Source organism: Panthera onca, chromosome B1 (genome assembly GCF_046562875.1).
Source record: "Panthera onca isolate mPanOnc1 chromosome B1, mPanOnc1 haplotype 2, whole genome shotgun sequence".
NCBI lineage: Eukaryota > Metazoa > Chordata > Mammalia > Carnivora > Felidae > Panthera > Panthera onca.
The window spans coordinates 46,754,428-46,782,233 of NC_138342.1; the positions used below are offsets into that span (position 1 = coordinate 46,754,428).

The 27,806-nt window shown below is 35.7% G+C and overlaps 1 long non-coding RNA gene across 2 annotated transcripts in view; it reads left to right on the forward strand.

Annotated features, from left to right (window-relative positions):
- LOC132692484 (uncharacterized) overlaps window positions 1-27,806 on the forward strand; it is a 361,771-nt gene that overhangs the window by 31,000 nt on the left and 302,965 nt on the right. Inside the window, exons 2-4 of one of the 2 annotated variants that reach the window (XR_009616378.3) lie at window positions 1,519-1,567; window positions 17,544-17,601; window positions 17,979-18,036. This is a non-coding gene — a long non-coding RNA (uncharacterized LOC132692484). Of the gene's footprint in view, window positions 1-1,518; window positions 1,568-17,543; window positions 17,602-17,978; window positions 18,037-27,806 lie in introns of those variants that run through there. The other variant, XR_009616381.3, reaches the window with a different exon arrangement.

Sequence of the window (27,806 nt, forward strand, 5' to 3'; positions counted from 1 at the left end):
CCTATATTTATTGAAAAGAGAGTCATATGGCAAGAAGAAATTATTTCATCTTTTAGAAAAAATATTTGAAAACAAAATCTCTAAACCTATTCATTTTTATTTTATATTGTAAAATTAAGACATGTGAAGGAAATATATTTCCAATACTTTCTGAAGGAGGTACAGTTGAATGTCTGTCTCCAGGATACATGTCTGTCTCCCATTTCTAGTTATACAATTTTAAACTGTTTCTGATTTTAGTTCTTTTGGTCATCTATATTAAATTAATTGTAGGCTTCCATAATTTAGCTATTGTTGAGAGTACTGCTATAAACATTGGGGTACAAGTGCCCCTATACATCAGCACTCCTGTATCCCTTGGGTAAATTCCTAGCAGTGCTATTGCTGGGTCATAGGATAGATCTATGTTTAATTTTCTGAGGAACCTCCACACTGTTTTCCTGAGTGGCTGTACCAGTTGGCATCCCACCAACAGTGCAAGAGGGTTCTTGTTTCTTCACATCCTTTCCAGCATCTATAGTCTCCTGATTTGTTCATTTTAGCCACTCTGACTGGCGTGAGGTGATATCTGAGTGTGGTTTTGATTTGTATATCCCTGATGAGGAGTAACACTGAGCATCTTTTCATGTGCCTGTTAGGCATCTGGATGTCTTCTTTAGAGAAGTGTCTATTCATGTTTTCTGCCCATTTCTTCACTGGATTATTTGTTTTTGCGGGTGTGGAGTTTGGTGAGCTCTTTACAGATTTTGGATACCAGCCCTTTGTCTGATATGTAACGTGGATGGAACTGGAGACTGTTATGCTAAGTGAAATAAGTCATACAGAGAAAGACAGATACCATATGTTTTCATTCTTAGGTGGATCCTGAGAAACTTAACAGAAGACCATGGGGGAGGGGAAGGAAAAAAAAAGTGAGAGAGGAAGGGAGCCAAACCATAAGAGACTCTTAACAACTGAGAATTAACTGAGGGATGATGGGGGGTGGGAGGGAGGGAAAGTGGGTGATGGGCATTGAGGAGGGCACCTGTTGGGATGAGCACTGGGTGTTGTATGGAAACCAATTTGACAATAAATTTCATATTAAAAAAAATAAATTAATTGTAGGCTTATGCCAGATTTTCCTGATTCATCAACTGTAAGCATTATCTGATTCCATTTATTAAGGATTAACTTCAATTAAACTCCCTCCTCCTCTTATCTTCCATGTTTTATAATAAATATTGGTTCTATTGATTATTTATATGATTTTAAATAATATACTTAAAACTCTATTACTTGATCCATCAACCTCAAAATCTCTTAACAGCCTTCTTCCCTCATTTCTTTCTTTACCTTGCATATCTGTTAGTACTCCTTTCCATTGTAAAAAATTTGCATTCTGTAATATTACACACTTCCATGATTACAGGTCTGTAATGTTACAGATTTCCATGATTTCCCTATAGGTTGACCCTGAAAACTTAAAGCTGAGATGTAGTCTCTGTCATACTAAAATTATGTCAATATAATTTTTTTCAGAACCAGATAGATTCTCTGAGGAGTGGTGGCTCCATGTCACTGAATTTTTGTGAGTAAAAGGGGGAAAACCCCAAGGCTTCAAAGCATGCTCTTTTTACACTATATTAATCATTCAAAATTATCTCATATGTTAGTTTGCTTTGCACTCTCTTCCTCCTTTAGAGCTCGGTATTTTCTCTTGGATATTCTGCTTACATTTTGCTGTTTTGTCCCAGGACCAAATGCCTTTTCCAAATCAGTAAGGTCAATCTGTAATGGTTTCGTGAATGCTCTGATAAATAGTGACTCCTCCTTAGGTGTGCCAAATGGTTACTACTCTGGGAAGGTCTTAGCTACTCATTTCTGAAGCCCATGTCTGACCCTTTCTTGGGTGACTTTTCTTTCTTGAAGTATATGTTAATTATTTTTTTTCAGAAAGGATGCATGGGAAGTAAGCTTTCTGCATCTCATTTTGCTCATTCTCTATCGAGGGAATGTATTGTCATTTCGCTTCCAGAGAGGCTGTGAGAAATCTAAAGTTTATTGTGATTCTTATTTCCTTATAATGGGTTGCTATTTTTCTCTCTGGAAATTTATAGAGAATTTCCATTATTTTTTTCTTAGATATATATATTTTTTTAATATGAGATCTCTGGGTAAATGTGGGTTAAAAGAATTCAACCTTCTTTTTTTAAAATTTAATTTAATTATTTATTATTTATTTTTAAATATGAAATTTATTGTCAAATTGGTTTCCGTACAACACCCAGTGCTCATCCCAAAAGGTGCCCTCCTCAATACCCATCACCCACCCTCCCCTCCGTCCCACCTCCCATCAACCCTCAGTTTGTTCTCAGTTTTTAAGAGTCTCTTATGTTTTGGCTCCCTCCCTATCTAACCTTTTTTTTTCTTCCCCTCCCCCATGGCCTTCTGTTAAGTTTCTCAGGATCCACATAAGAGTGAAAACATATGGTATCTGTCTTTCTCTTTATGACTTATTTCACTTAGCATGACAGTCTCCAGTTCCATCCATGTTGCTACAAAAGGGCATATTTCATTCTTTCTCATTGCCACGTAGTATTCCATTCTGTATATAAACCACAATATCTTTATCCATTCATCAGTTGGTGGACATTTAGGCTCTTTCCATAATTTGGCTATTGTTGAAAGTGCTGCTATAAACATTGGGGTACAAGTGCCCCTGTGCATCAGCACTCCTGTATCCCTTGGATAAATTCCTAGCAGTGCTATTGCTGGGTCATAGGGTATATCTATTTTTAATTTTTTGAGGAACCTCCACACTGTTTTGCAGAGTGGCTGCACCAGTTTGCATTCCCACCAACAGTGCAAGAGGGTTCCCATTTCTCCACATCCTCTCCAGCTTCTGTAATCTCCTGATTTGTTCATTTTAGCCACTTTGACTGGCGTGAGGTGGTATCTGAGTGTGGTTTTGATTTGTATTTCCCTGATGAGGAGCAACGTTGAGCATCTTTTCATGTGTCTGTTGGCCATCCAGATGTCTTCTTTAGAGAAGTGTCTATTCATGTTTTCTGCCCATTTCTTCACTGGATTATTTGTTTTTCGGGTGTGGAGTTTAGTGAGCTCTTTATAGATTTTGGATACTAGCCCTTTGTCCGATATGTCATTTGCAAATATCTTTTCCCATTCTGTTGGTTGCCTTTTAGATTTGTTGATTGTTTCCTTTGCAGTGCATAAGCTTTTTATCTTCTTGAGGTCCTAATGGTTCATTTTTGCTTTTAATTCCCTTGCCTTTGGAGATGTGTCAAGTAAGAAATTGCTGCGGGTGAGGTCAGAGAGGGTTTTTTCCTGCTTTCTCCTCTAAGGTTTTGATGGTTTCCTGTCTCACATTCAGGAGACAGGAATCAATTTTGAGTTTATTTTATCCATTTTGAGTTTATTTTTGTGAATGGTGTAAGAAAGTGGTCTAGTTTCATCCTTTTGCAGGTTGCAGTCCAGTTCTCCCAGCACCATTTGTTAAAGAAACTGTCTTTTTTCCATTGGATATTCTTTCCTGCTTTGCCAAAGATTACTTTGCCATACTTTTGTGGGTCTAATTCTGGGGTTTCTGTTCTATTCCATTGGTGTATGTGTCTGTCTTTGTGCCAATACCATGCTGTCTTGATGATTACAGCTTTGTAGTAGAGGCTAAAGTCTGGGATTGTGATGCCTCCCGCTTTGGTTTTCTTCTTCAAAATTACTTTGGCTATTCGGGGCCTTTTGTGGTTCCATATGAATTTTAGGATTGCTTGTTCTAGCTGCGAGAAGAATGCTGGTGCAATTTTGATTGGGATTGCATTGAATGTGTAGATAGCTTTGGGTAGTATTGAGATTTTAACAATATTTATTCTTCCAATCCATGAGCACGGAATGTTTTTCCATTTCTTTATATCTTCTTCAATTTCCTTCATAAGCTTTCTATAGTTTTCAGCATACAGATCTTTTACATCTTTGGTTAGGTTTATTCCTAGATATTTTATGCTTCTTGGTGCAATTGTGAATGGGATCAGTTTCTTTATTTGTCTTTCTGTTGCTTCATTATTAGTGTATAAGAATGCAACTGATTTCTGTGCATTGGTTTTGTATCCTGCAAATTTGCTGAATTCATGTATCCGTTCTAGCAGACTTTTGGTGGAGTCTATCGGATTTTCCATGTGTAATATCATGTCATCTGCAAAAAGGAAAGATTGACTTCATCTTTGCCAATTTTGATGCCTTTGATTTCCTCTTGTTGTCTGATTGCTGATGCTAGAACTTCCAACACTATGTTAAACAACAGCAGTGAGAGTGGACATCCCTGTCGTGTTCCTGATCTCAGGGGGAAAGCTCTCAGTTTTTCCCCACTGAGGATGATATTAGCTGTGGACTTTTCTTAATTGGCTTTTATGATGTTTAAGTATGTTCCCTCTATCCCAACTTTCTCGAGGGTTTTTATTAAGAAAGGATGCTGAATTTTGTCAAATGCTTTTTCTGCATCAATTGACAGGATCATATGGTTCTTATCTTTTCTTTGATTAATGTGATGTATCACATTGATTGATTTGCGAATGTTGAACCAGCCCTGAAGCCCAGGAATGAATCCCACTTGATCATGGTGAATAATTCTTTTTATATGCTGTTGAATTCGATTTGCTAGTATCTTATTGAGAATCTTTGCATCCATATTCATCAGGGATATTGGCCTATAGTTCTCTTTTTTTGCTGTATCTCTGTCTGGTTTAGGAATCAAAGTAATACTGGCTTCATAGAATGAGTCTGGAAGTTTTCCTTCCCTTTCAATTTTTTGCAACAGGTTGAGAAGGATAGGTATTATCTCTGTTTTAAATGTCTGGTAGAATTCCCCAGGGAAGCCATCTGATCCTGGATTCCTATTTGTTGGGAGATTTTTGATAGCTGAATCAATTTCTTTGCTGGTTGTGGGTCTGTTCAAGTTTTGTATTTCTTCCTGTTTGAGTTTTGGAAGTGTGTGGGTGCTTAGGAATTTGTCCATTTCTTCTGTCCAGTTTGTTGGCATATAATTTTTATAGTATTCCCTGATAATTGCTTGTATTTCTGAGGAATTGGTTGCAATAATTCCATTTTCATTCATGATTGTATCTATTTGGGTCATCTCCCTTTTCGTTTTGAGAAGCCTGGCTAGAGGTTTATCAATTTTGTTTATTTTTTCAAAAAACCAAGTCTTGGTTTCATTGATCTGCTCTACAGTTTTTTTAGATTCTATATTGTTTATTTCTGCTCTGATCTTAATTAGTGCTCTTCTTCTGCTGGCTTTGGGGTGTTTTTGCTGTTCTGCTTCTATTTCCTTTAGGTGTGCTGTTAGATTTTGTATTTGGGATTTTTCTTGTTTCTTGAGATAGGCCTGGATTGCAATGTATTTTCCTCTCAGGACTGCCTTCGCTGCATCCCAAAGCGTTTGGATTGTTGTATTTTCACTTTCATTTGTTTCCATATATATTTTCTTAACGTTTATTTATTTTAGAGACAGAGAGAGACAGAGCATGAATGGGGGAGGGTCGGAGAGAGGGAGACACAGAATCTGAAACAGGGTCCAGGCTGTGAGCTGTCAGCACAGAGCCTGATGTTGGGCTCGAACTCACGAACCGTGAGATCATGACCTGAGCCGAAGTCGGCCGCTTAACTGCCTGAGCCACCCAGGCGCCCCTCCATATATTTTTTAATTTCTTCTCTAATTGCCTGGTTGACCCATTCATTCTTTAGTAGGGTGTTCTTTAACTTCCATGCTTTTCGAGGTTTTCCAGACTTTTTCCTGTGGTTGATTTCAAGTTTCATAGCATTGTGGTCTGAAAGTGTGCATGGTATGATCTCACTTCTTTTATACTTATTAAGGGCTGTTTTGTGACCCAGTATGTGATCTCTCTTGGAGAATGTTCCATGTGCACTCGAGAAGAAAGTATATTCTGTTGCTTTGGGATGCAGAGTTCTAAATATATCTGTCAAGTCCATCTGATCCAATGTATCATTCAGGGCCCTTGTTTCGTTATTGACCGTGTATCTAGATGATCTATCCATTGTTTTCAGTGGAGTATTAAAGTCCCCTGCAATGACCACATTCTTATGAGTAAGGTTGCTTATGTTTGTGATTAATTGTTTTATATATTTGGGGGCTCCTGTATTTGGCGCATAGACATTTATAACTGTTAGCTCTTCCTGATGGATAGATCCTGTAATTATTATATAATGCCCTTCTTCATCTCTTGTTACAGGCTTTAAAGTCTAGTTTGTCTGATATAAGTATAGCTACTCCAGCTTTCTTTTGACTTCCAATAGCATGATAGATAGTTCTCCATCCCCTCATTTTCAATCTGAAGGTGTCCTCAGGCCTAAAATGAGTCTCTTCTAGACAGCAAATAGATGGGTCTTGTTTTTTTATCCATTCTGATACCCTATGTCTTTTGGCTGGCGCATTTAGTCCATTTATATTCAGTGTTATTATTGAAAGATATGGGTTTAGAGTCATTGTGATGTCTGTAGTTTTCATGCTTGTAGTGATGTCTCTGGTACTTTGTGGTCTTTGTAACATTTTGCTCATAGAGTCCCCCTTAGGATCTCTTGTAGGGCTGGTTTAGTGGTGATGAATTCCTTCAGTTTTTGTTTGTTTGGGAAAACCTTTATCTCTCCATGTATTGTGAATGACAGGCTTGCTGGATACAGAATTCTCGGCTGCACATTTTTTCTGTTTATCACATTGATGACTTCCTGCCATTTCTTTCTAGCCTGTCAAGTTTCACTAGATAGATCTGCCACTAGTCTTATGGGTTTCCCTTTATATGTTATAGCCTGTTTATCCCTAGCTGCTTTCAGAATTTTCTCTTTATGCTTGTATTTTGCCAGTTTCACTATGATACGTTGTGCAGAAGATCGATTCAAGTTACGTCTGAAGGGAGGTCTCTGTGCCTCTTGGATTTCAATGCCTTTTTCCTTCCCCAGATCAGCGAAGTTCTCAACTATGATTTGTTCAAGTACACCTTCAGCCCCTTTCTCTCTCTCTTTCTCTTCTGGAATTCCTATTATATGGATATTGTTCCGTTTGATTGCATTACTTAGTTCTCTAATTCTCCCCTCATATTTCTGGATTTTTTTTATCTCTCTTTTTCTCAGCTTTCTCTTTTTCCATAATTTTATTTTCTAATTCACCTATTCTCTCCTCTGCCTCTTCAATCTGAGCTGTGGTCGCCTCCATTTTATTTTGCACCTTACTTATAGCATTTTTTAGCTCCTCATGACTATTTCTTAGTCCCTTCATATCTGTAGCAATAGATTCTCTGCTGTCCTCCATACTTTTTTCAAGCTCAGCAATTAATTTTATGACTATTATTCTAAATTTTTGTTCTGTTATATTGATTAAATCATTTTTGATTAATTAATTAGCTGTCGCTACATCCTGGAGTTTCTTTTGGGGAGAATTCTTCTGTTTCATCATTTTGGATAGTCCCTGGGGTGGCGCCCGACTTCAGGGCACTTTGCCTGTGCTGTCTGGAGTAACTTGTGTTGATGGGCGGGGCCACAGTCAGACCTGATGTCTGTCCCCAGCCCACTTCTGGGGCCACAGTCAGATTGGTGTGTACCTTATCTTCCCCTCTCCCAGCGGCAGGAGTGCTGGGCCCCTGTGGAGTGCTGTGGCCCCTGTCTGGGCTACTTGCACCCTGCCAGGCTTGTGGTGCTGCTTCTATGAGATCTGGCCAATAGCGTATTAAACAGGGTGGATCCGCAAGGTGCACAGGGACAGGAGGGGCAGGCTTAGCTCACTTTGCTATAGGTGGTCCCCTGCGGGAGGGGTCCTGCAGCACCTGGAGGGAGGCCAGCCACTCGGAGGGATGGATCCACAGAAGCACAGTGTTGGGTGTTTGTGCGGTGCAAGCAAGTTGGGTGATGGAAACTGGTTCCCTTTGGGATTTCGGCTTGGGGATGGGAGAGGGAGATGGCTCTGGCCGAGCTGAGCTCTCTTTTCCAGGGTTCAACACCTCTCCCTCTCGGTGTCCTCTCACCCTTCCACTCTCCAAGCAGAGCTGTTGACTTATAACATTCCAGGCTGTCAGAACTCACCCGGTCCAGCCCTCTGCTTTTGCAAGCCAGACTCTGGGATTCCACCTTGCCGCTTGGGCTACCCCTCCGCCACCCCGCTCCCTCCCACCAGTCCGTGTAGCAAGCACTGCCTCTCCACCCTTACTACCCTCTTCCATGGGCCTCTTGTCTACACTTGGCTCCATGGAGTCTGTTCTGCTAGTCTTCTGGCGGTTTTCTGGGTTATTTAGGCAGATGTGGGTGGAACTAAGTGATCAGCAGGACGAGGTAAGCCCAGCGCCCTCCTACGCCACCATCTTCCGAACCTCCTCTCAACCTTCTTGATACTAAGTGAGAACTTCTGATCTGAAGACATATATCTTCGTCTTTACCTCTGGAAATTTTCCTTTCTTTGATTTCTTTGATAATTTGTTCCCTCCGTTTTTTCATTTTTTCTAGTTTTTAAATATTTCATGATTCTTCCAGTGGAAGAATATGGAAATATGGATTGCCAATATCCTCTCTACCATTTTTTATCTATTTGTCATTTGTCATTTGTGTTCTGAAATAATTTCTAAATTTTCATTTCAAATACTTTATTGGATTCAGTTTTCAATAACCACATTTTAAATATGGTTTTAGATAACTATTACTCCAGTTCATAACAGGCTGTTTATGTTGCATTGAAACAATATCTTATCTAAACTCTCTAGACATATTAATTAGAAGTAGTTTATTATTTGATTGTATCCTTTTCTCTAATCTGAATTTTATTGTTTTTCCTTCAGGTTTAGTTGTGTCATTTGTTCATCTTTACTCTTTTTTTTATAACTATTGAATTTCTAGGATAGCAACAGATTCTTAATTGGTCACTGATAAACATAAAATAAAGGATCTGGTAGATTAACTATGTGGCTAGCAGGGGTTTCCTCTGCTGTAATAGGTCTGTTCCTTGAATGAGGGAGAGGTATACAATGTGTGTGTGTGTGTGTGTGTGTGTGTGTGTGTGTGTGGTATTTTGAGGTGTTACTGTGATATTTCTGGGTTTTAAGTATGAAGCAGGCATATAGCTAAGAATTCAGACACATTCAAATACCAAAACAAGGCCAGTATGACTAATGTGAACAAACCCTCAATCTGGGAGCTGTGGGTCTCCCTCAACATATCACTCAATCTATATCTGGCATTGAAGCAAATGTCACTTCCTAATGCACAGGAATGGGGGTGGCCTGAACATGCACATGTCTTTCAGTTTGATTCTCCATCAGTCATCATGATTTCTGCCCTTCCTCCTACGCCTTCTCTTCCTTAGCTCCTGACTCTAGGGAGCTGCACTGTGCAAAATTGCTGCTAGTTCCACTGCAGCATTTCTGTTGAATATACTGAGCGATGGCTCTTTTTATTCTAATATATCCATCAAGGTGCTCCCATCAGTCTTCTGTCTTCCAGAAATTCATTCTAATCTTTTGACTGCTGATGTTTCTCTGTTGTCATTCTCAGAAGCTCTGCAGATTTATTCACTTTCATATTTCTTCCCTGAACACTCCATGGATTTTTGAGATAGAGAAGAATTTAATGAAATTTCTGACTCTAATAACTGGAACTAGAAGCCTGTAAGAATTTTTAAATGTTATTTCATAAAGAAAAGCAACATTTAAAGTCCATACCAAAGAAGTATTCCCATATATATGTATATATGAAAAGAGCTAAGTTCTCCTTTCTACAGTATTTATACAAATCACCAAAGATAAACTAAAAGAGTGAGAAAGAATTCAAAGAAAAAAACATTTTTGTAGATCTGAAAACCACAAATCTTTAAATAATATTATATTTTCAAAGACAAATTAAAAAATAACTGGCAGGCTGAGAAAATATAATTTCAATATGTATAGCTGAAAAATAGTTAATTACTTGTATGTCACCCTTAAAAATCTTTGTAATTTATTAAATTAAGAAAAATCTTAAGTGTCAAAACTTGAAAAAAAAGACTACAGGATATGAAAGGTAAGTTAAATAATGAAATGACTGATAAATATTTTTCAAAAACTTTTAAATTATGGGGAAATATTCAAATACTTGGCAGATGAAATATGATTCATTTGGATACAAGTTTCAAAAACACAATTTGAATTTATTTAAATTAAAAAGGAATGTAGTAAAAGGATATTGGTGTAGTTTACTTAATGAAAAGAAGAGAAGACCCCAGTATGCTTCTGGGGATTGTACTCCACCCAGTGCTTCTAAGACATTTACTCTCTCTGAGTGACTCTCACGTGTTCAACTCTCAAATTGGATACAGCCTTGTCTTATGTAGAAAGTGAACTTGCCACTTGGTTCACAGAGTTATGTCTACCTTATAGAGTGGCCCTGGAGGAGAGCTCTTGCTTATTGGGAAGGACCCTGACCTACCTTGAGTCACATGCCTACCATGAACAAATGAATATGGCTAGGTGCGCTGTGACTGCACCAAAACTGGTTCCCCTGCTAAACCCTGTAGTCACAGGGTAGTGACTAGGTTGGTTTGCTAGCCAGATGAAATAAGAGCTACTTAGCTGTATAATAAGTGAAGAGGAGGTTTTGTTAAAAGGAAGATGTTGCAAAACTGGGGGGCAAAATGTTTCTGAATCCTTTCTTGACAGTCACTTCCACCCATGAGAATTTGAAGGATGTTGATCTACTAGAAAGAGTAGTACACAGGAAATTAAATATTACCTCTGTGGCTGCATCATTGCTGGCTATCACAAGGGTTTACTGGCCCAAAATAGATTGGAGCACACAGCATTTATAACCTAAAGACCAACAGGGAACAAAATTTTCATGCAGTTCTAATCTCTTTCTCACATATTCACCAAAATCCCACATGGTGAAATCTGTCAAGCATTTGAGTGGTCTTTAACAAAAAAAAAGAAAGAAAGAAAGAGAAAAAAAAGTTGAATGGGCTACAAGGCTCAGCTTTCTTATCTTAAAACATAAGAATAAGCAGAAGAAAAGGCCCACATTCATAAGCATGATTCCTTATTAAGCAATATAGCCCAATTAGTGAACAGGACTTTGTCCTATTAGATTAGCAAATGACCATGTTGGAGGAGGCAGCAAGAAAGTACATGAAAGAAAGGAATGGGCAATCCTTTGATCTTTCATGTAACTAATCCAAACATAAGTTTATGTCCTTATATGATCACTTGCAACTCTAGTCATGAATTTTCACTTTTCGTTATAGATATAGTGGGCTTTAGTCATAGAATTCAATAACAGGAGATGAATTTAGAGACTAAGTTTAACTGCATTATTTTAGACTAAACTGATATTCTGAGTAAATAAATTACTCTTTGAATTCGGGCTTTCTAACGGGGATGTGTGCTTTCTATTATATGTATCTGTGTTTCTACAATTAAGAAGGTTGCTTCTTCATTAAACAATACCTACTTGTCTGTATCTTCTCTATCAATCAATATAATATCATCTGTGTATTCTGTAATCTTAAGATAACGTATTTTTTATAAGATGCTGTACAATGACTATTTTCTATCTCTAGGGTCAAGCTCAATAAAACTGTACCCAGTCTTTTCTATTTTTGATTAAAAACAACTTTAATTCCTGAAGCTTTTATCCCTAAAATATATAGGTTTATTTCAACGTTTTATCGCCTATGTGTATGGGAAATACTTTTTCACATTTGTGGATATCTTTACTTTTTAATTGCTTAATTAATTTTCTTCCCTAATTTCTCATGCAATATTTATATCAGGCAGCCTCTGAACAGATAGATGCACACAGAGATACATAAACACATACATATACACGCATTCTGCAGCAGTCTTCCTAGAGTAATACTTCAAGTTAGACATTTTTATTTTTATTTTTTAGAAATGGGGAAATAGGCACTGGTTTTTTCTTTCTTTCTTTCTTTCTTTCTTTCTTTCTTTCTTTCTTTCTTTCATGTTTATTTATTTTTGAGAGAGAGAGACAGAGACAGAGACAGAGCATGAGCAGGGGAGGGGCAGGAAGAGAGGGAGACACAGAGTCTGAAGCAGTCTGAAGCAGGCTGAGCTGTCAGCACAGAGCCTGATGTGGGGCTCAAACTCAGGAGCTGTGAGATCATGACCCGAGCCTAAGTAGGACACTTAACCAACTGAGCCACGCAGACATCCCGGCACTGGTTTTCTATAGGCTACCCTGAAACTGTTTCAGAGAGATATGTTGTATTGTGGTATAAGTGCCACTTTCCTGTCATTGAAATACATAAATTCATCTCCCCCCAATTTACCAATTGCATAGCTTATCAATATAATTCAACATCACAAAAGATAAATGGTAAGCAAGCTATATAATGAAATATTTACCATTCATATTCATAACATTCGCATGTGTGTGTGAGAGAGGGAATTACATATTGGACTGTTGAAGTCTGTATACCACAAGGTAATATTTCAGTTTACCTCATGTTTTGGGGTTCAAATTCAGTATGAAAGTTAGTCCTATGTGTAATTTGTAATTTTAAGACTTAATATGATATCTGTTGTGGGTGTTCTACATATTATAAAGTGTGAAATTTATAATGAAATCATCAAATGAGTAACCTAAGTGACACTAGTTTTAAATTTCTCTTTAATGACATTACTCTCTGCACTGTTATTTAACATAGTATTGGAAGTCCTCGCCATAGCAATCAGACAACAAAAAGAAATAAAAGACATCCAAATTGACAAGGAGGAAGTAAAACTTTCACTATTTGCAGATAACATGATATTCTATATAGAAAACCTGAAAGGCTCTACCAAAAAATTGCTAGAACTGATACACAAATTCAGTAAATCACAGGACACAAAATCAATATATATATAAATCTGTTGCATTTCTATACACCAATAATGACCCAGCAGAAAGACAAATTAAGGAATCAATCCCATTTATAATTGCACCAAAAACCATGAGACACCTAGGAATAAACCTAAACAAAGAAATAAAAGATCTGTACTCTGAAAACTATAAAACACTGATTAAAGGAATTGAAGATATCACAAAAAAATGGAAAGACATTCCATGCTCATGGGTTGGAAGAAGAAATATTATTAAAATGTATATATTACCCAAAGCAATCTACCCATTTAATGCAATCCCTGTCAAATACCAACAGCATTTTTCACAGAGCTAGAACAAACAATTCAAAAATTTCCATGGAAACACAAAAGACCTTGAATCACCATGCGATCTTGAAAAGCAAAGCAAAGATGGAGGCATGACAATTTCGGACAAGTTATATTACAAAGCTCTAGTAATCAAAACAGTATGGTACTAGCACAAAAATAGGCACATAGATCAATAGAGCAGAATAGAAAGTCCAGAAATGAACCCACAACTATATGGTCAATTAATCTTTGACAAAGCAGGAAAGAATATCCAGTGGAAAAAAGATAGTCACTTTAACAAATGGTATTGGGAAAAGTGGACAGCAACATGTGAAAGAATGAAACTTGGCCACTTTATTATACTATACAAAAAAAGAAATTCCAAATGGATGAAAGATCTAAATGTGAGGCATGAAACCATAAAAATCCTAAAGGAGAACATAGGTAGTAACCTTTTTGACATTGGCCATAGCAACTTATTTCTAGATCTGTCTCCTGAGACAAGGTAAACAAAAGCAAGAATATACTCTTGGGACCTCATCAAAATAAAAACTTCTGCACAGCAAAGGAAATAATCAACAAAACTAAAAGACAACCTACAGAATGGGAAAAGATATTTGAAAATGACATATACAATAAAGGTTTAGCATCCCAAATATATATAAAACATAAAACTCAACACCCAAAGAATAATCCAATTATAGAAGGGTCAGAAGTCATGAACAGACAATTTTCCAAAGACATACATATGGCCAACAGACACATGAAAAGATAACCTCACTGATCATCAGGGAAATACAAATGAAAACTACAATGAAATACCACCTCACACCCGTCAGAATGGCTAAAATCAACAACACAAGAAACAACAGGTGCTGGCAAGGACTTGGAGAAAGGGGAACCCTCTTGTAGTGTTGGAGGGAATGCAAACTGGTGCAGCCACTTTGGAAAACAGTATAAAGTTTCCTCAAAAAGTTAAAAATAGAACTACCCTATGACTCAGCAATTGTACTACTAGGTATTTATCCAAAGAATACAAAAATACTAATTCAAAGGGATACATGCACCCCAATGTTTATAGCAGCATTATTTATAATAGCCCAAGTGTCCATTGCCTGACAAATGGATAAAGAAGAGGTCATATATATATATATAATATGTATATTATATAATACAATATATATTGTATATAATACAATATATATAATATATATACATTATATATAATGGAACATTACTTAGCCATAAAAAGAATGAGATCTTGCTATTTGCAATGACATGGATGGAGCTAGAGTATTGTGCTATGTGAAGTAAGTCAAAGAAAGACAAATGCCATATGATTCCCATCATGTGGAATTTAAGAAACAAAGAAATGAGCGAAGGGGCAAAAAAGAGACAGGCAAACCAAGAAACAGACTCTTACCTATAGAGAACAAACGGATGGTTACTAGCAGGGAAATAGTTAGGGAGGTGGGTTAGATAGGTGATGGCAATAAAGAAGAACTGCACTTGTGATGAGCACCGGATACTGTATGGAAGTGTTGAATCACTATATTATACACATGAAACTAATATTTTACTCTGTTAACTCATTGGAATTTACTTTTTTAAAAGTTTATTTCTTTATTTTGAGAGGGAGAGAAAGAATGGGGATGGGGAAGAGAGAGGAGAGAGAGAATCCCAAGCAGTCTCGGCACTGTTAGCACAAAGCCTAATGTGGGGCTCGAACTCATGAACTGTGAGATCATGACCTGAGCTGAAATGAAGAGTTGGATACCTGACTGAGACACCCAGGCACCCCACTAACTGGAATTTAAATAAAAACTTTAAAAAAATCCTTCAGAGGGGCGCTGGGTGGCTCAGTTGGTTAAGGTCCGACTACAGCTCAGGTCATGATCTCGAGGTCCATGAGTTCGAGCCCCGCGTCGGGCTCTGGGCTGATGGCTCGGAGCCTGGAGCCTGCTTCGGATTCTGTGTCTCCCTCTCTCTCAGCCCCTCCCCCGTTCATGCTCTGTCTCTCTCTGTCTCAAAAATAAATAAAAAACGTTAAAAAAATTTAAAAAAATCCTTCAGAGAAACTATAAAAAATATATTCTCTAATTTGTTTATTTTAGAGCAATTTAAATTTTTAAACCCATAATAATAATTTATTTCCTTCTACTTTAAGGTAAATATGTATCTCAGAATTGGCTGTTGAATTGTTACACGTTTTACTGCATATAGGGTAAAGATAGAAGTATAAAAGCGTAAAATAACACATTTGTAAAAAGAAGAAGAAATCATACTTGAACTATAAGAAAAATAAGGAAACATGTAACTAATAATGATTTGTATGAGTAAATTTACATATGCAAAAGAAATTATCTAGAAATAAACATTTGCCTTAATAACATAATGCTCTCCAAACTTCTTAGGGAATATTCAAGAAAAATGCAGTTTTAATTTTAATATGCACATGAGATCAATTAATGTATCACATATGCAAATATGAAGGCAATGACCCTGATTCTGAATGCTTGTTATTTCTGGAGTTGGCATATGGCTCTCTCTAACAGCAGACATAATGATTTCAATAAATTAGCTGCTAATGCCATGTAATGAACTCTGATTTGTGTTAATTTGTGCATTACTTAGCAATTTCATGTTAATTTTTTTGAATATCAGTTTTTAAGGCAGTACTAGAATTTCATTTTGCACCTAAATTTTTAAAAATGGTAAGAATGAGAAGTACATTTTGATTTAGATATTTTAATAAGAAAAGAAATTTTAAAAAGTACGAATGTGGGATGTCACTCAAAGTTTAAATAAGAATTTGTTTCCAATAATCCAAGTTTTTAAAAATAGTGTTTTAATGGAACAACAACATTGCCAAAGAGTCAGAAAGGGTTATTAGGTTTATATTTAAAATAGCAAGTACTGAATTTCCCTCTTGATCTCTTTCCCACCCCTACCATTCCTATGTAACACAGAACATTACAAGTTTTATCTGATAGTTACTAGCATTGGTGGAGGTAATGGTGGGTCAGTGATATTCACAAATATATACTTGTGCATCTAGGTATGTGAATTGTATATGTATAGCTTAAATATCCACACTGGATTATTTTTATGAAATTATTAGGAATAAAATACACTAACAAAGAAAACCTTTTGACTAAGTGTATTGAATAAAATCAAGATTTTGCTTGTAAGTGTGGTCTTACAAAGACAGATTAATTCTAGACAGCTTACATAAAAGCTGATAAATATGAATATTTTCTATTTGATTTTTGTCAGTCTAAAAAATACAACAGAAGTTAAAATCATTCCTACTTTATGTACACTTTTCTTAATATCTCCTTTAACTTTCTATACCTCACTTTCCTTATGTAGGAGTGGGATAATGGTAATTAACTCATGCAACTCTTAAGGGAATTTAATGAGTTAATATATGCAAAGTGCCTGGCAGTTATCTTTATTAAGAAGTATTGGTAAAGAAGTATGATTAAATGGATAGTTTCACCTGATCAAACACAGGTGTCTCGTATTTAAATATCCTGTCCATTTTCTATGTTACAGCCAGTGTTACAGCTAGTGTGAAACATAAATCTGATTTACATTATGATTCCTTTGCTTAATCTTTAGTGGATACTTCCAAGATAAAAGCCAGAATCCCTACATGGAATTCAAGGCCCTTCACATTCTGGCCTCTCCAATTTTCTTTGGTCATCTGTGAATCTTTGTAATTCATATCAACCAGTCTATCCACACTAAACTATTTGTATTTATCTGAATATATCATAATATTGAATGCCCCCATGCCTATTTAAATAATATTCTTTCTGCTTGAAATGCTTGCTGTAACTTTATTTTCCTGGCAAATTCCTACTGATGATTCTTGACTTTGAGATGTGATCATTGATATATCTAAGTGAATATTTCAATCTAAGTGAATATTTCAATCTCCTTGTTTCCATAATCTCTTTAAAACCATGTATTTGAGCCTATCAGAGTATATTGTTTGCATGTCTCTCTCTTGTGGACTCTTAGCATCATGCAGATTAGTGCCCTATTCAATATATCCTTTCACACACAGTACTTAACACAGTACCTAGCATATAATAGACTTTCAGTGAATATTTCGTGAATCCCATGTTGAAAATGACGTAGAATTGTATTCATACGATGTTCTTCCAATAAGAAAAAATAAGGCATAATATTTAAATGGATCTTGGGTATTTCAAATAAACCCTGGATTTATGAGATATTGTTTGTGCTTCTCAGCAGCTGTATTTTCATGTTTAATTCCATGGAATGCTAAGTTCATCTGTTTTTAATTATAAATACTGGAAATATTGCTTTATTTTTTCATCATATAATCTTTGTTTTTTCTTACAGTGTTCTCCGTGTCTCATCGGCTCTGGTAAACTTTCTCACTTCACAAAGAGAACATAAGGTATGGCAAATTCATTCAGTGCTAATCATGAGCTGAGCTTTTTGATGTTTCACTTCCTTCTCTACGACAAAGTTAGAGGTGCCAGGAATATTGAGTTGTGACTTGTGAATCTTCTTGCTGATCCAAACATACACAGGAGACTAAAAAAATATTCAAGGCCCATATAAAGGTAGGTGTTAGATACTGAACCACAGTATATTCAAAAGCATGGAGTCTTTAAACCTTGTTTTTCTTGAAATTAGGGTTGGGATTTTAGGATAGATCAGTCTATATGGTGTACCAACATAAGTTCTGTTAGAGCTGGGGAAGGCAAGTCTCTGTGTAGGAAACTCCAGCATTTTCCAGAGTTTTTCACTCTTGTTCTCATTACTTTCTAGTTCGTCAGAACTTCTGTAATCCTAATTAGCTGCTGTTCATATCCGCACTTCATTGAGGTATGGGGGTTTTGGTTCTCATCTGCTTTGACTGATGGAGTCAGACAATGGGCCTTCCATTTAATGTGAGGTGCCCTAACATGCCAGATAAAAGTGGTTAAGTGGCCATTTTCCAAATTTTTTATGGATTGTCATTTTTTTTAATTATAAAAGCTACATCTTCTCACATCATCTGTGGCATAAAATGCTGAACTTAAAAACAATTTTCTGAACATTCTAAATAATTCCAAATAATTCCAATGAAAGCTTATTTTATAAAGTCACTCATAATGTTTACATATTATGTTATGCATAATATTTTAGACTCCTTGCTGACTTGATGTTGAATCATTTCAAAGTTTCGTGTGCATGTATGTGTGTGCTTGTGTGTGTGTGTGTGTGTGTGTGTGTGTAGGATAGGAGAATGTTTAAAGAGTAAATATCCCTCATTTTTTTCCTTTAATTAACCATATGTAATATTTTTAAAATCATATATGTAGGAGCTTGAGTGCTTATCATGGTTAGGATGTGTTGATCCAGTAATCTAGACTAAGTACCTGGGAACAATGAGAAGTGCTCCTAAATTTCAGTGCATAAAATATAGGCAGGCATTTGGAGAGTCACTATTGGGGTAAAAAGAAAACCAAACTGAAAAAGTCAGTTCAACTCTGACATTGGTGGTCTGAAGAGGCTAAGGGAAATAGGAGTAGACAATTTATTACCTAAGCAGTATTAATCAGAGCAAGAATTAAGAGGGAGAAGATATTGCCTCTGAAAACAGAACTATAAAAAGTCTTTTTTGTTGTATTGATAAGGCTTTTCCAGAGAAATCAATAGGATGCATATATATATATATATAGAGAGAGAGAGAGAGAGAGAGAGAGATATTTATTATAAGGTATCAGCTCGCATGATGGAGGCTGGCAACTCTTAACATCTTCAGGGGGAGTTGGAAAGCTGGAAACCAAAGACAGCAGATAGTAATAGTTCCAGTATAAGTCTGAAGGCCTCAGAACAAGAAGAATCAATGGTGTAGTTCTACTCCAAAGGCTGGTAGACTCTAGACCCAAAAATATCTGATTTCAATTCAAGTCCTAAGGCAGGAAAAAGGCCAATGCTCCAGTTTAAAGATTGTCAGGCAAGAAGGAATCCTCTTTACTTTGGAAAGGTTGGTCTTTTTTGTTATATTAAATGCTTCCGCTGATTAGATGAGGCCCAACAACATTAAGGAGGGAAGTTTGCTTTACTCAGTCTACCTATTTTAATGTTAATGTCATGTAAAGCACTTTCACAGAAACATCCAGAATAGTGTTTGACTGTATTTCTGAGCACCCTGTGGCCCAGTTAAGTGTACCCATAAAATTAAACATCATATTAGTAGAAACAGAAAATATAAAGTCAATGAATTCACAAATCACAGAGCTCTGACACCTTGCGGAAACCAGACAAAGTGACCACAAAAGTTCATTGATCTTAAGACATAGTTAGGCTGGACCAAATGGAATAGAAGGTCAACTGCCACAGAATGGAATAGGTGGAAATCCCAGTTGTTCAAGTGATGAGTGTCCCTTTCCATGGTAATGATCTTATGATAAGAAAAAGAGGAAGCACATACCTACAAAAGAGAAGTAAACTATAATTAGAGGGAGAGTCACTTATGTTCTAGCGGTGGTAAGGAGAAGGTTCTAAGAAGTTTGGGAAGTATTTTTCATGAATTAAATAATTTTACAAATGTACAAAAATATTAATGTAGGCCTAGGTATTCACATCCCATTGGGCCATCCTTTTTCCTATTTTGTTTAAATCCATGTGGATAACAGATTGTGTGGCTTCCTGCCTATATTGTGTCACCTGTTTTACTTCTAAGCCTTTAAGGAAACTTAGGGAAAATACTGAACCTTATTGTCTTCATATTTGTGTGACTTGTTTTAGGGTCAGAGACATTATAATAGTTGGCATCTTGATTACTCACATTGCCTTTATTATGACTGCACCTCCCTAGGGTGGTAGCAGAAATGGAAGAGGAAGTCAGCACTGGTAAGAAGGACTTGGTTGGAACTTAAAAGGAACAAACCAGAGTAAAAGAGTTCCAAGCACAGGGTAGGAAGCAGTCTTGGAATAATTCCTTCAGCTTCCAACTATGTGTGCAGTTTTTTATGCCTTAAGTCCAGTGACTGTCATTCATTCATTCATTCATTCATTTATTCATTCACATATTTGTTTGTTTATTTGTTTGCTTGTTTATTGGTGCTATTTTTTAGGATCTCACAACCCGCCAGAGAAACTGTAATGCCTTTGATGCTGGTACTCCGGTTCATTCATTCCTGTATCCTCCCCTTTCACATGTCTTTCATTTTGACAGCTGCAGACCCATAGTCACAGTGCTCAGCTAATAAGTGATTAATTTATATTTGTTGAGTATTTATTTTATAGGAAAAAATCCTTAACTGAACCTTTAGTTAGTCAACTCTAAATTATGCAGATGGTGGCCCATTGCATCCTGACGTCTTGGATCAAAAGCCTGTGTTTTTGTATCATTTGCGTTGAATTTACCAAAGATCATTTGTGTTCATTCCTGAACTTATTTATTCCAGTTAACATTGTCATTTGCAATTATGAATTTTAAGTATGTCTGTTCAGATGAAATATGAGTGTGAAAGACAAAGTGTGGATGCTTGCATGAAAATGAACTTTAATGCTTAGGATAGACTTGAAGATGAGAGGAAAAGAAAATCTGCTGAATGTATAGGCAGAAAAGCCAAAACTTGGGAGAAAATCAGAAAAATCTGGAGGCATGCTACATTACATTGCTTAGCAACTGTCTTAAATTCCAGCTATCTTTGAAGAAACTCAAGCTGAAATTCACACATTAGATTGGAGTTTATGCAAACAAGACACTGCAGAACTTTAATCATTTAACTAAAAGATTTGGGACCTACATTAAAAATAATTGGTGAATAGATGTGTATTCAATACTTTATATTCATATAAAATGTTTGAAGCATTTATATGCTTTTAGAATTTCCCATTTTTTTTGGTAATCCCTCATTTTAATCAAATGATTGACTAAATATCTATACTATTATTTTTGGCTATGAGATATCTACTGTGGCTAAATCAGTTTTCCTAGCATCAGTATAAATTAATTCATCATTCTTCACCACATTCTTCACATTCTAACAATATTCTAGGTCTTGCGGTTGTTACACATAAGTACAGGAACCATTACTTCCAATAAAACATTTGCATCCAATTATGAGATAAGTTTTTACTTCTGTTGCAGTAACCAGATCATTAGAGAGGAGGTGGGGCTTGAGTTGGTATTGAGGAGAAATAAGGCAGCAGTGGTGGAGTGTGGGAAGCAGAGACCAAGTCTGGTTCAAAGAAGATTAAGGAGTAAGAAAACCAAGAGGCTTTATAGAGCAAAGCAGATCAAACCTATCTATTGGATCTAAGGAGTCTTACTGAGGAGTAATAAGTGATTCATCCCCAGACTGGAGACAGGTGGTGTCAGCTTTCAATGCCAGGCCAAAGTATTTGTGATTTATTTCTTTGTGTGGAGTTATTAAATGTTTGTGAATAGCAGTAATAGCAAGGAGAGATAACATAATTAAAGCCATATTTTATATGGAATCAATTCATTAGATAGAAGGGGCAGGAAGATGGAAGATGTGGCAACCATTAAGAGGATTGTTATAAACAAACCTTTGAATTATCTGACCCCAAATCTCTAACTCTCCCTAATTACTTACTAACATAAAAGGATATTAAAATTTCTTCCTAAATTGAATAATTATCCATTTACTGTTGTTTTCTTTACAGTTACTCTAAATTTTCAACCCTTTTAATTGAAATCATTTAAACTAGATTACATCATATATAGATATAAACATCCACACACATATATAATTTACTATTTTTATAAGACAGATACAATGATGTATTTTGAATGGTTTGTTCTAACCTATCACCACAGTAGTCTCTGGAATATTCTGACAGTTACAGATCAACTGGATTGATTCACTCAATTCCACAATATGAGTTGCTTGACCTTGATATATTTTGTAATGCTATTTCTATCTACTCCTCAATTTCTCTGACTTATATGTCTCCATGTAACCTCAGTTTTATCTTTCCTTAGCTGATTTCATAAATCCTTCTCTTCTAGTCACCTGTCTAATACTATCTCAATATACCATCTAATAGAGGATGCCCATTAATAGCAGTAGTAAACTCTAAACTGCAGTAAATTATATGACTGGGATTTTTATCTAGGCTTTTTTCCTCATAAAAGATGTTTTTTTTCTATGTCCCTGCTGAACAGGCTTTGTCAGAAATGAACAGCATATAAATATTTGATTTATTACATTTCTATCCACAGCACCAAAATTGAAATGCCATACCTAAAGCACCATTTGTCATCAGGGTGGTAAATGTTCAACCAGTCTGCTTGAATTCTTTTTGTGAGCATAACTAGAGCTAGAATTTATTTGGCCAAAGGAAAAAAAAAGAAAGCCACAAACAATTATGAGATTTAGTATCTTGCCTAAATGGATACATTTCAACTCTTATTATTAAAAGACAAATACGAGAGGAAATAAGAAAATAATTTAAATCTATTTATAAATCTCCAAACATCATATGGGTAATAATGTCATCAACTTTCTCACCTAGAAAAATGTAGCAGAGCTGACCATAAATATCACCACTGGATAGAATGAATTTCATGTCTTCTCTCTTTTCTTGTCTGTCCTTTACAAATTTGTGTATAATACACCTTGTCATATGTAATTGATCTCTGTGAAGGGCTTGCTATAGATCTCCTCCATGTGTTTTAATGGTAGAAGAATGTATACTAGAAATTATGGTATCATCACTCTGTACTCTAATTGGGTAAGAGAATAGGCTGTTCAAGCCATGAAAGAGTCAATGGGTAAAAAGGAATTTACTCATTTGACAGTTATTGAGAACTTACTCTGGACTATTTAGCCTTCTGTGTCCTGAGGTTGAATCTGGCTTCAGGACACTTGCACTCTTGGTTTTCCTATTACTTTACTGAACAATCCTTTGTAGATTTCTTTGCTGATTTCTCCTCTTCTCCTTGAACTCTTAATGTTGGCGTATGCAAGCACTCAGGCTTTGGTGTTCTTCTCTTATCTATCCATAAATCCTCCCTTGGTGATCTCAGTGTAATGACTGAGTACACTTTACCTGCTAAAAACTGCCTAATTTATATCTCCAACCCTACACCTTGTTCTTAAATTCCAGACTCCTATCTCCAACTCAATATCTCTCAATATCTACTCAATATCTCCATTTGGAGTCCCATGAGACATGTGAATCCTGACTTTCCAGAACTGTTATCTCTAGTAAAAAAACCTTCTTGTTGTTGTTAAAGACAACTGAATCTTTTCATTTGCTCGGGACAAAATGCTTCAAACATTCCTTCACTTGTCTCTTTTTCTTATAACTCTGCATCCAATCTGTTAGGAAACTCTGTTGGCATTACTTTCCAAATATATCCAGAGTTATATTCCTTCTCACCACCATTCACACCTGAGCCACAATAACCTTCTTTTTTATTAGCAGCAAGAATTATCCTGTTACAACATAAATAAAATCGTATTATTCAGCTCCGAACTACAAAAGGTTTCTATTTTTCTCATTGCATAAGCCAAAGTTATTAGGATGGTTCATAAAGTTCCACATGATCCGACTCCCACTTATCTTTATTACCTACCTTATTTCTTTTTTCTTTTTCTCTTTCTCACACTTCACTCACATTGGCTTTCCTGTTTTTTCTCAAACATGCCAGGTGTGCTCCAGCCTCAGGATACTTGCACTAGCTCTTCTTTTTGCATGGAGTGATCAATCACAAAATATCCACATAAGAAAAATTATTCACTTCTTTTAGTCTTTGATCAGATGTCATCACCCGAGGGAACTTAATCTCTTGTTGTTGTGGTTTTTCATTGATATACACTGGCCACCTAAAAAAATCTCTTGTACATACCAAATTTCATCTAGTCTGAAATGCACATCTTTAAACTTTTAAAATATCTTTATAAACAGGATGCATTATACCATTGATAGCAGATCATAGATCCATTAAAAAGATTATCTTCTCTTTCTTATTTGCAGATAAAATAATATGGTATATCTTACCATCAGTGACATGCTAGTTTTAATGAAATACAGAGGGAGGCAGTCGGTGAATATTTACTGAATGAAAGAATAAAAGACTGGGCGAGAACAAAATAACCGTTTTTCCTTTAAGATATTTGCAAACTAGTTGAATAGAAAGCCTCATAAAGAAATATTTATAATAGCACATTACAGAAACCATATAAAGGTAGTATTTAAATACAGAAAATAAATTTATTCTTATTTAATCTTTTTTTAATGTTTATTTTTGAGAGAGAGAGAGAGAGAGAGAGAGAAAGAGAAAGAGAGAGAGAGACAGAGATGGAGCACAAGTGGGTTAAGGGCAGAGAGAAAGGGAGACACAGAATTGGAAGCAGGTTCCAGGCTCTGAGCTGTCAGCACAGAGCCTGACACAAAGCTCAAACTCATGAACCAGGAGATCATGACCTCAGCCAAAGTTGGATGCTTAACCCATTGAGACACCTAGGCACTCTGATTCTTATTTAATAGTATTAGTGAGTAGGGGGGATGGTCAAAGGAAGTTATTGCCACTACCACTAGGAAGGTAAGACATTTTGTTAATAGTAAGGTAAAATAGGAGGTCAGAGAGGTAAGAACATAGTCTAGAAAATGATCTGTATTGACAATTAGCAAGAGCCATCTACAATTTATAATTATTAAGTTATAGGAGTATTCCTTAGCTTTCTTCTTGAATATTGTTTTAAGATTTTGCCCTAACTGTGCTTAATATATATGAAATTCAAGTTTATGTAGATTTACATGTATGGACTCTTGAGATTTTTATTCTAATATCTGGGAAATGTGATTTTACTCCTTTTGGGAATAATTAGAAAACAAGTAATAAAAGTCTGTGCCCCTGTATTTCTACAGGATGTCCATAATTTCTCAAAACATAGTTAATATGTTTGGTTATTTTTATAATTGAAGAGCCCTTTTCCTGTTTTCTGCCTTCATAAACATCCTCTTGTTTTCAAAGAAGTTTTTAAAAGGCGAAAGTAGGGATGTTATGGTAAAGCCAGCACACAGAATTGCAATCTCTAGTTTATTATAAGGGAGAAAGGGAAAGATGAAGGAAAAAGGACAATTAGTATCTTCCTTGGCATAAAGCTGATCACAAATAGTTTAACTTGTTATGGTATGCTGATGTAAGTTTCTTTTGTGTTTGTTTGGTTAGTTGATTTTTTTTCTTTTGGTGAGATGAGGAGTAATTTGGAAAATGTATCTGTAGATAAAATTACATAAATTAGAACAGGATATCAAATTGTTAGGTGCTTTAAGACCATAAGATGGTAATATTATAATGATGATCCATAGACATAATAGCAGAAATATATTGAAATTTTGGACAAAAGAACCAAACACACCTCAAATACACATTAATAGTTATTGGTTTAGCATATTATCTATAGCAAAAAGAAATTACAAGTACACATAAAAACGATAAAGGGAGGGGCGCCTGGGTGGCTCAGTCGGTTAAGCAATCGACATCTTGGTTTTGGTTCAAGTCATGATCTCACAGTTTGTGAGTTCAAGTCCTGTGTTAGGCTCTGCAGCTGGCAGCTTGGAGTCTGCTTGAGATTCTCTTTCTCTCCCTCTCTCTCTGCCCCATCCCTGCTCACTCTTTTTTTAAGCTTATTTATTTTGAGCTCTCTCAAAATAAATAAGCTTAAAAAAAGAATTCTAAAAAGAAAAGGGAAATATTGGAAATATTTAAGGTGGGGATGAGTATTTATGGTATAGTATCCATAAGATCTAGCTTTATTTAGTTCTAACTAGTTCATATAATAATGTGAACAAAGAAATATGTACACTTTCAAAAAAATCTTTTCTGTAGAAGAAGATGAAAGATCATCTAAGTTAACCGTAATGAAATAAAAGTCTAGATAGCAAGCAATGTAGAACAGTGACTGAATCATTTGTTCCTCTCTTCCATTAAAACTTAGAGAGCACTTCCTGTATTCAAAAGATGGTACCATGTGCTGGCGTAACTACAAAGAGCCTAGTGAGAGCTTCCAGTAGTCTATAGTCTAATAGGAACCATGTTATTTTTGATAATTTTTATCACTTGCACCCTACCATCTAGTAGTTGGTGCATTCTAAGTAACCACTGAATAAACATTTGAGAAATGAATATTGAATAAAAGCTGGCTAATAATATAAGTTTTTATGAGGAACAACATATAAATGTTTGGGTCAAAGAATAAGTGCCTTGCATTCATCCTTCATTTCTCGCACTCTTTCACAACCCACCAATTCGTCGGCAGACCCTATCACCATAAGCTCCACATTCAGCTGCTTCCTGCTACCATCTTAGTCCAAGGTATTGTAATTTGTAACAAAACTATCAGAATGACCTTTTAACTATTTTCTTGATTCTACTCTTACACATACCCCCAAATGTCTATAGGTCTATTTTCCATACAGTAGTCTGTGTGATTATTTTAAATTTAAATCTAATTGTATATTTAGAATGGGTCAGGACTAGGTCAAGAATTCAGGACTCCTTATCTTTAATTTTCCTATGAAACCAAGGTATTTCACTTATAATTTGAACTCACATTATATATCAACCATGACCTAATCACATTTATCATTTAAACATATACTTCCATGAAAAAATTATATTTATATTATTAAAATTTAAATTTACATCATTAAATTTTAATGAAGTACAAACTATGAGTACTAGTATGCTGTACTATATATTCTAGAAAAGATGCATAGGTGGCATAGTTTTCATGCAAATCAACAAATCTCCTAAGTCACCTAAGCAGGACAGCTAATATAAATATCCACTGCTCCAAAGGTTCTATTTCTCCATCTTTATTTTCTTCAGTTTACATTTGATTCATTCTTTTCATTTCTCAAGCCATTACTTTATTAACTTAGAATGGCACCAATTGTACATCAAATAGCAGATCCCTGAATTGTTAATCTGGAAGTAATTTCTTAACTCAACCAACCTCATTTTATCCATCCTCTTGTTGACCCCAGTGTAGACCTCAATATCACTCTTCACAAAAATTACACTCATTGTCACATTCTTCTCCTACACTCAAAGGTACTTGAAGAGGCGCTTTAAATCAGTATCTGTTTGCAAAGAGTGTGCTTGGAATTTTTAGTAACATGTTGGCAAGAGGTTCTTTGCTTGCTAAAGAAATCTGGAAATACAAAGCTTAGATGTGGTTATACCTCCAAAAATACCACACAGATAACATTCAAGTACCACTAGTACTTAGGAGACTCAATTGAATAGAATAAATTATTCTTTATTCCTATTTAATAGAAAAATAATGGCATTTATGAAATTATTTTACATTAACTCAACAAATATTTACTAATCTCTTACTACATGCCAGATCCTATTATAAAAACTATTAAATCCTATTAAAAAAACTATTTTCAATATATTCAATATATCAAAAAACTATTATAAATATATTATAAATATAATCCTTATGCCCACAGAACTTTTTTTTTTTTAAATTTTTTTTTCAACGTTTTTTATTTATTTTTGGGACAGAGAGAGACAGAGCATGAACGGGAGAGGGGCAGAGAGAGAGGGAGACACAGAATCGGAAACAGGCTCCAGGCTCCGAGCCATCAGCCCAGAGCCTGACGCGGGGC